The following is a 9442-nucleotide window of genomic DNA, read 5'->3' on the forward strand; positions in this document are numbered from 1 at the left end:
GCAACGGACCTCTGAGACTATCACAGTGCAGGTGCATTTATACGGAAGACTCTGATTACACACAGGTGGATTGTATTTATCATCATTAGTCATTTAGGTCAACATTGGATCATTCAGAGATCCTCACTGAACTTCTGGAGAGTTTACTGCACTGAAAGTAAAGGGGCTGGAATAATTTTGCACGCCTAATTTTCAGTTTTGATTTGTTAACGTTAAATATCCAACAATGTCGTTTCTACCTTGATTGTAACTTGTATGATTCTTCACAAAAAAATGGTTTTATATCTTTATGTTTGAAGCCTGAAATGCATTAAAAGTTTGCAAGAAGATTCAAGGGGTGAATACTTTTAAGGCACTGTAATGTTAAAGCAGTTCAGAATCAAATGTTGTTGTTCAAAACCCCTTCTCAAAAGGCGCTGAATTGGTGGAACGATTCATGTAATATTTTCTGTTTGCTAGTTTTAGTGTCAAATAAAAAGTAAGCAATCAATCAATCAATATATCACATAAACTCAAACTCCAGAGGGCTGCCCACGTCGTCCAGAGTCTCCATAGCACTCTCCCCCTTCACAGCCCCACTGAAGAACAGCTGGTGTGGCCGGGACACCCTTAATCAACACAGAAACAGACACAGGGTTAGGGTTATTGGTTTAGTGGGTTAGTGGACAGAGGGTTAGTGGGTTATTGGACAGAGGGTTAGTGGGTTATTGGACAGAGGGTTAGTGGGTTATTGGACAGAGGGTTAGTGGGTTAGTGGACAGAGGGTTAGTGGGTTATTGGGTTAGTGGGTTAGTGGACAGAGGGTTAGTGGGTTAATGGACAGAGGGTTATTGGGTTAGTGGGTTAGTGGACAGAGGGTTAGTGGGTTATTGGGTTAGTGGGTTAATGGACAGAGGGTTAGTGGGTTATTGGGTTAGTGGGTTAATGGACAGAGGGTTAGTGGGTTATTGGGTTAGTGGGTTAGTGGACAGAGGGTTAGGGTTAGGGTTATTGGGTTAGTGGGTTAGTGGACAGAGGGTTAGTGGGTTAATGGGTTAGTGGGTTAATGAACAGAGGGTTAGTGGGTTATTGGGTTAGTGGGTTAATGGACAGAGGGTTAGTGGGTTAATGGACAGAGGGTTAGTGGGTTAATGGAGAGAGGGTTAGTGGGTTAATGGAGAGAGGGTTAGTGGGTTAATGGACAGAGGGTTAGTGGGTTAATGTAGAGGGTTAGTGGGTTAATGGACAGAGGGTTAGTGGGTTAATGGACAGAGGGTTAGTGGGTTAATGGACAGAGGGTTAGTGGGTTAATGGACAGAGGGTTAGTGGGTTAATGGAGAGAGGGTTAGTGGGTTAATGGACAGAGGGTTAGTGGGTTAATGGACAGAGGGTTAGTGGGTTAATGGAGAGAGGGTTAGTGGGTTAGTGGGTTAATGGACAGAGGGTTATTGGGTTAATGGACAGAGGGTTAGTGGGTTAATGGACAGAGGGTTAGTCGGTTAGTGGGTTATTGGGTTAGTGGGTTAGTGGGTTAGTGGACAGAGGGTTAGTGGGTTAATGGAGAGAGGGTTAGTGGGTTAATGGACAGAGAGTTAGTGGGTTAGTGGACAGAGGGTTAGTGGGTTAGTAGTACCATTGTTTACTGTGGCAGATTGACATAGAGTACTGAATCATAGAACTTTGCCCTTTTCAAATACCTCTGGAAAATATTCCATCTTTCCTATCCTTTCTTCCTGGGACATTTATTTTTTCCCACGTTTTTTTTCTTCTTCTGCTTTCACTTATCCAGTCATGTTGGATTAGTGATGATTTTAAGGAAATTAGATTAGAGAGGAAGGGAGAGAGAGAGAGAGAGAGAGCGAGAGAGAGAGAGAACAGAGAGAGGAGAGAGACAGCAGAGAGAGAGAGAGAGAGAGAGAGAGACAGAGAGAGAGAGACAGCAGAGAGAGAGAGAGAGAGAGAGAGACAGAGAGAGGAGAGAGACAGCAGGAGACAGAGAGAGAGAGAGACAGCAGAGAGAGAGGAGAGAGACAGAGAAGGGAGTAGAGAGAGGAGAGAGACAGCAAGGGAGGAGGGAGAGCGAGAGAGAGAGAGAGAGGAGGTAAAGCACAGGACAAATCCCCTTGGTGATGACCTAGAAGTTCAGTACTTGCCGCTGTGGCAGAGGAGCTCTATGACTTGCTTACAGCCACAGCTGTGAGCTGGGGCCAGGTCTGGCTGCTCACTGATGCTAGGAGGAGACAGCCCCACACACAGTGAGGACACATTACATCACAGACCACTAGGAGAGGAAGCTAACTACTGAGTTAAATGGACCCAACTGCTGAGAGAGACACAGGAAAGACTGCCAAATTGATATGGACACATATTGTGAGCTCCAGGACCAAGAAGCACTTTCAGATTATCGATTGAGCATTTTTTTAAGGCCAGGTCTAAGTTTATTTTGGTCCTGGAGACTGACTCATTTAGAACCTAAACTGTCAGTGGTTGCCCAGCCAAGACTTGCGTAGCCAGCAGGAGGTTGACAGTGAGTTCCGTGGTCTCTATGGTGATAGCAGAGGTGCTGAGGATGATGTAGAACTTCAGGATAGAATCTCTCTTCAGGGGGTTTCCCAGCTCACACTCTGCCTGAGAGCCATTCTGATTGGCCTGACACACCACCTACACACAGGAAACAGGAAACACAGTCAGGATCAACAGAATTCCATTACCTCAGGATGGATGGGAGACAGGAGACAGTTAACTCAGGATGGATGGGAGACAGTAGACAGTTAACTCAGGATGGATGGGTGACAGTAGACAGTTAACTCAGGATGGATGGGTGACAGTAGACAGTTAACTCAGGATGGATTGGTGACCGTAGCCAGTAAACTCCTCTACTGATGTGACCATACATAGGGCCCTGAGTATTACGTGGCCAAAGTTGGTCAGGGTTATTCCAGGCCGGGTCACAGGGTTAGATCCACTCTTGGATCGTAGTGTTGTACTAACTTGGTTATTAAAAGGTACCGTATGTGTGTGTTGGCTCTACTTCTACAAGTTGTCTTCAGCTCAGCACCCCTTAACAAGGAGTTACGTTTTATACAGACTACAGAACAATGTGGCGTACCTGTTGTCCCCTGAAGCCAGAGTAGGACAGGGTGTCTGGCAGGGTCACCAGTAGCTGGGCGGCATGGGCATCGTCACCGTCCTTCTCAGGGTGCAGAGGTACAGAGGGCATGTTGGTGACGGTCACCTCCATCACCACGGACCTCTGGTCAGACAGAGAGAAAACGGACACCTCCTCATCATCTCTGGATATGAGAAGAGGATGAGGAAATAGATATGAAGGAACAGAAGAGTGAAACAAAATGGTAGAACGATCCTGTACCACATCTCAGTAAGGAGGAGGATAAACACATTTATAAACCTGGGTGGTTCGAGCCCTGAATGCTGGGTGCGACAAAACACTTATTTTTACTGCTCTAATTACCTTGGTAACCAGTTTATAATAGCAATAAGGCTCCTCAGGGGCTTGTGGTACATGGCCAATATACCACGGTTAAGGGCTGTATCCAGGCACTCTGCGTTGTGTCGTGCTTTAGAACAGCCCATAGCTGTGGTTTATTGGCCATACAACGAACCCCCTCGTTCATTATGAAAAACACAGAGGAACAGAAGAAGAGAACAGCCCCCCACACAAAAAAATACACTTTTTAAAGCAACTCAATCCGGCTTTAAATTAACTCTCGAAAGTTGTAATAGGAGAAGGAACAAGGTGACTTTTTCTAATTGGTGACATTTAGTAGGTGACATCATCAGTTCCTCTTGTCATGTCATTACAGACCTGGAGAGCCATGTATAACTGGTCAGTCATTACAGACCTTGGAGAGCCATGTATAACTGGTCAGTCATTACAGACCTTGGAGAGCCATGTATAACTGGTCAGTCATTACAGACCTTGGAGAGCCATGTATAACTGGTCAGTCATTACAGACCTTGGAGAGCCATGTATAACTGGTCAGTCATTACAGACCTTGGAGAGCCATGTATAACTGGTCAGTCCTGTCCAGATCAACCAGCCCATGTCAGCTAATGTTTTTTAATTTCATTTTTTTTTTCGCTCATAGATATTGTTGTCATTTTTTGTATTTTTTATTTTTTTTTACGTGAGACACAATGTGTAGAATTGCAGGAAATAAACTGTGTGGGGTGGGGGTGTAAGGAGAGATAGCTCAATGCCTCAACTCTGGATATGAGAGAGGAATTAGGGAATATAAAAATGTGTATTCCTACTAACTTTGGCAGAGGGTGAAGAGGTCAGAGGTTATGGGTCGGGTTCCAAACTGGTAGGTCAACTTCAGGTTGCTCTGACAGATATTATCATCACCACAGCCTTCCCTCAGGAAATTCACCTGCAACATATCAGACGGACTTAAGATAAATAATTATTTTTATTTATTATGTATTTTTAAGTCACTATAGGACTGATGAAAGTTGATCTTGTTGGTGTGGAACTGACCTCAGAGTGCAGGGTGTTGGAGGTGGCAACACCCAGTACAGGAGGCAGTTGTTCCTCTGGGTTAGTGTCTGAGGACAACATGGGGGGTCTGATAGTGTGTGGGTGATGGCCAGGGCGATGGGACGCAACTTGTCACGGATATTCTCCTGCACGGAAAGAATCATTCAACCATTTTCAAAGAGATTATATTATATGGAAGTATCTATCTACAAATTATATCTGAGTTTATGACTTACAGCAGACCTGGGTTTAAATCATGTTTGTTTTCATTCAGAATTTATTCAACACTGTCAAAAATAAAGCACATCTGAAACACTATTTCTTCCCAGGGTTGGAACACTATGCAACATCTAAAGCAACAGAGCTTTGACAACAACAACAACAACAACACAAAACACCAACAACAACACCAACACAAAATGCCAACACCAACAACACAACAACAACACCAACAACACAACACCAACACCAACAACACAACAACAACACCAACACCAACAACACAACAACAACACCTACAACAACACCAACAACAACACCACCAACAACAACAACAACACCAACAACACCTACAACAACACCAACAACACAACAACAACACCAACAACAACACAAAACACCACCAACAACAACAACACCTACAACACCAACAACAACACCAACGACACCTACAACAACACCAACGACACCTACAACAACACCAACAACACAACAACAACAACAACAACACAACAACAACACCAACAAAAACACCAACAACACAAGAACAACACAAGAACACAACAACAACAAACACAACAACAACAAACATCAGTTCTCGACTGTCAGCCCTTTACGTGTAGTTGGAAGGTGGCGCTCCGGCAGGAGGGATGGCGTTGACCCTTCAGCTCCACCTCATCAGTGTGTGTGTACTCCGCCTCCTGTGCACTCCGACCCAGGAAGCTAACACGGTGGGGCAGGCCCAGCTTCCTGCGTTCGGTGTCAGCCTCCCGAAAGGAGTAGAACCAGGGCTAGAGGGGAAGGACGGAGGGAGGGGAAATAATCGGCACACCGGGGAACAACTCAGCTCATTTGAAGCACAGAGTGACTGGAGTAAAAACATGATTCAGGAAAGATAAAAGAAGTGTTTCTAAACAGAGGTGTAACTTACTGATGTCTGGTGAGTATGAATCTGGATATGCAGTATAGGTGAAGCACGCCGACCTCCACACTAATGACAGAAAACAACAGAGTTGACCGAGGCCTGTGTTTAATTCTCAACAGCAGAAACACAATCGCCTGGTTGCCAGTCTTTTTCTGCTTTCACTAACTCCTTCACGGTTAGCAGAAGGTGAAAAGTAGACTGGCAACCAGGCTATATGAACACAAAAAGGGACTGGCAACCAGGGTATATGAACACAAAAAAGGATTGGCAACCAGGCTATATGAACACAAAAAAAGGACTGGCAACCAGGCTATATGAACACAAAAAAAGGACTGGCAACCAGGCTATATGAAGACAAAAAAGGACTGGCAACCAGGCTATATGAACACAAAAAAAGAAAAGTGAATGCAACCTACCACACTCCATCTCTCCCCTTGCAGTTGTGTTGCTCCAAGTCAATATAGTGCTGAGGTTCGATGGATACATCCCGGGTCACGTGAATGACCGGGCGAGACCGATACAGAACCATCTTATCGCCGAGAGAGCCTACTGCCAGGTCAGGGTACAGGTTCCCATCGATGTCCAGGCCGCCTGAGATGGAGTAGCCAAACCGTTTCACCCCCTCGCTCACCCCTTCCAGGATCTGAGAGGGGCAGAGTATGGAAACTACGTCAATTATCGGGGGGTGGATGGATCAATAAAGCTTTTCGATGTGAATTAAAATTGTCACCTGTGCAGGCTTGGTGTCGAGTGCCCGAGGACGAGCCTCGGTAGATGAACACTTTCCCATCTCCATCGAACGGAGCCCCCACAGCGATGTCTGGACAGATACACAGACTGACATACATTAGATATAAATTCCTGAATCAGGAGTCCAGGCTGCATGGCCCATAGGGCTCCAGGTACCATAGGGCTCCAGGGACCATAGGGCTCCAGGGACCATAGGGCTCCAGGTACCATAGGGCTCCAGGTACCATAGGGCTCCAGGGACCATAGGGTTCCAGGTACCATAGGGCTCCAGGGACCATAGGGCTCCAGGTACCATAGGGCTCCAGGGACCATAGGGCTCCAGGGCCCATAGGGCTGCAGGGACCATAGGGCTCCAGGGACCATAGGGTTCCAGTGACCATAGGGTTCCAGGGACCATAGGGCTCCAGGGCCCATAGGGCTCCAGGGACCATAGGGCTCCAGGGACCATAGGGCTCCAGGGACCATAGGGCTCCAGGGACCATAGGGTTCCAGGGTCCATAGGGCTGCAGGGACCATAGGGCTGCAGGGCCCATAGGGCTCCAGGGACCATAGGGCTCTTATTGGTGTTGTTTGTCTGTCATTTTTTTAATGACTTGGTGCTGCCTATCTTGGCCAGGACGCTCTTGAAAAAGAGATGTTAAATCTCAATGAGCCCTTCCTGGTTAAATAAAGGGTTAATAATAAATACATAAATAAAATAGGTCACTACATAGGGAATATGGTGCCTTTTGAGACACAGAAACACAATACCAGTCAAAGATTGGACACACCTACTGATTCAAGGATTTTTCTTTATTTAAAAAAAAACTATTTTCTATATTGAGAATAATAATGAAGATATCAAAACTATGAAATAACACATATGGAATCATGTAGTAACCAAGAAAAGTGTTAAACCAATCAAAATATATTTTATATTTGAGATTCTTCAAAGTAGCCACCCTTTACCACGATGACAGTTTTGCACACATTATTCGATAATGTAGAAAATTGTAAAAATAATAAAGAAAAACCCCTTGAGTCTGTAGGTGGGTCCAAACATTTGGCTGGTACTGTATTTTTTTAAAACAGTTACTGAGTCCCCTCTGTCCACTCAGTCCCCTCTGTCCACTCAGTTCCCTCGGTCCACTCAGTCCCCTCGGTCCACTCGGTCCCCTCGGTCCACTCGGTCCCCTCGGTCCCCGGTCCCTTGTCCACTCGTCTCGGTCCCTCGGTCACTCAGTCCCTCAGTCCCTCGGTCCCCTCGGTCCACTCGGTCCACTCAGTCCCCTCGGTCCCCTCTGGTCCACTCAGTCCCCTCGGTCCCCTCTGTCCACTCAGTCCCCTCAGTCCCCTCGGTCCCCTCTGTCCACTCAGTCCACTCAGTCCCCTCGGTCCCCTCTGTCCACTGAGTCCCCTCAGTCCCCTCTGTCCACTCAGTCCCCTCGGTCCACTCAGTCCCCTCTGTCCACTCAGTCCCCTCGTCCACTGGTCCCTCGTCCACTCGGTCCACTCGGTCCCCTCTGTCCACTCAGTCCCTCTGTCCTCAGTCCCCTCGGTCCTCTATCCGCTGAGTCCCTCAGTCCCTCTGTCCACTCAGTCCCCTCTGTCCACTCGGTCCCCTCTGTCCACCACTCGGTCCCACTCGGTCCCCTCGGTCCCTCAGTCCCTTCTTGCAGTCAGTTCTAATGAATGCACGTTAAATAAAGTTTAACTTGACCGTCAATCCTCACCATCATATCCGTCCCGGTCCAGGTCTCCCACATTGTTGACGGTCAGTCCAAACATGGAGTCATGAGTTCCGTTGAGCCTGATTGGCTGGCGTACTCCCAGTTACCAAATCGGTTGAGGAAGATGTACACAGCACCTCCGATCTCTGTCTTTCTGTCAAAATAGTTGGGGCTCCACTATCAGGTCTGTCCAGCTGAGAGAGGTGAGGGAGTTTGAAGTTTTACAAATGATTTTTGAATTCATTCTCTTTCTTGACAGCATTCCTTTTTCCATTTTAACAAAACTTTTTCCAAACATGTTTGGTCAGAAAGTGATCAGAAAGTTACTTAATAGAACTGAATGCTAAAACATCACCAAATACCCCATACCATGAGACGTGTTCATCACTGGAAAAGATAAAAGGTTGAGTTTGAAACCATTCAAAAGCTTACGAACAGGGTTGTCAAACTATTGTATTATTTCTTAAAATAAGGATGTATGTTATTTTTAAATCAACATAAAATTACCTAAAAAAATGTCTAAACTCCTATATTTTCATATTCGCAGATGCTGTTGCTTATATTTTCATCATCTAATGTTTTTGTTTTGTGGTAACACCCTCGGTTGAGAGTGACACGACATGTTCTTGAAAACAAGGTGGGTATCATTTCAATCATAGATATAGAATTGATAAGATGGACCTAAAGTCAGGAACACTGCAATTTACCTGGTACACCATGTAGTATGTAAAGTGAATTGAAATAACATTTTGTGAAACAGCACAGTAGGAAAAAAATATATGTCTAATAGAACAATTTAAACTGGATGGTGTTTAAACTAGATGGTGTTTAAACTAGATGGAGTTTAAACTAGATGGTGTTTAAACTAGATGGTGTTTAAACTAGATGGTGTTTAAACTGGATGATGTTTAAACTAGATGGTGTTTAACCTGGATGGTGTTTAACCTGGATGGTGTTTAACCTGGATGGTGTTTAAACTGGATGATGTTTAAACTAGATGGTGTTTAACCAGGATGGTGTTTAAACTGGATGGTGTTTAAACAAGATGGTGTTTAACCTGGATGGTGTTTAACCTGGATGGTGTTTAAACTGGATGGTGTTTAAACTAGATGGTGTTTAAACTAGATGATGTTTAAACTAGATGGTGTTTAAACTGGATGATGTTTAAACTAGATGGTGTTTAACCAGGATGGTGTTTAAACTGGATGGTGTTTAAACTAGATGGTGTTTTAAACCTGGATGGTGTTTAAACTGGATGGTGTTTAAACTGGATGGTGTTTAAACTAGATGGTGTTTAAACTGGATGGTGTTTAAACTGGATGGTGTTTAAACTGGATGGTGTTTAAACTGGATGGTGTT

General features: G+C 45.2%; 1 pseudogene; it reads right to left on the bottom strand.

Annotated features, from left to right (window-relative positions):
• Nucleotides 1–502: 502 nt before the first annotated feature.
• Nucleotides 503–8277, bottom strand: LOC135536471 (integrin alpha-6-like; annotated as a pseudogene).
• Between the last annotated feature and the right edge of the window lie 1165 nt (nucleotides 8278–9442).

This window comes from Oncorhynchus masou, unplaced genomic scaffold, assembly GCF_036934945.1.
Source record: "Oncorhynchus masou masou isolate Uvic2021 unplaced genomic scaffold, UVic_Omas_1.1 unplaced_scaffold_6228, whole genome shotgun sequence".
Lineage (NCBI taxonomy): Eukaryota > Metazoa > Chordata > Actinopteri > Salmoniformes > Salmonidae > Oncorhynchus > Oncorhynchus masou.